The following is a 296-nucleotide window of genomic DNA, read 5'->3' as shown; positions in this document are numbered from 1 at the left end:
TCAAATAGTTTCGCGTTTGCCTGCCATCAGGGTAGGTGCCTGTCCCGTGCATTCTTCCCTCTCTAAATTTCCCTTGCAAGTCCCATCTCCCATCTTCCCTTCTCTCCCCCTTCGCCTCTTCTTTCAAAAAAGGTGTTCTCCATTTTTTTTTTTTTTTGCCCCCTTTATTCTTCTTCCCAATGTCCAAAACCACCGAACTTGGTTTCTTACTTTCTTCAGTTCATGTTCTTTTCCCTGCTACCTACTCACATCCCCCTTTCTTAATGTTCTTTGAGGATTACTGATTGTACATTGGA

The sequence above is a fragment of the Penaeus monodon genome, chromosome 31 (genome assembly GCF_015228065.2).
Source record: "Penaeus monodon isolate SGIC_2016 chromosome 31, NSTDA_Pmon_1, whole genome shotgun sequence".
Taxonomy (NCBI): Eukaryota; Metazoa; Arthropoda; class Malacostraca; order Decapoda; family Penaeidae; genus Penaeus; species Penaeus monodon.
Note: the sequence above shows the minus strand (reverse complement) of the source record.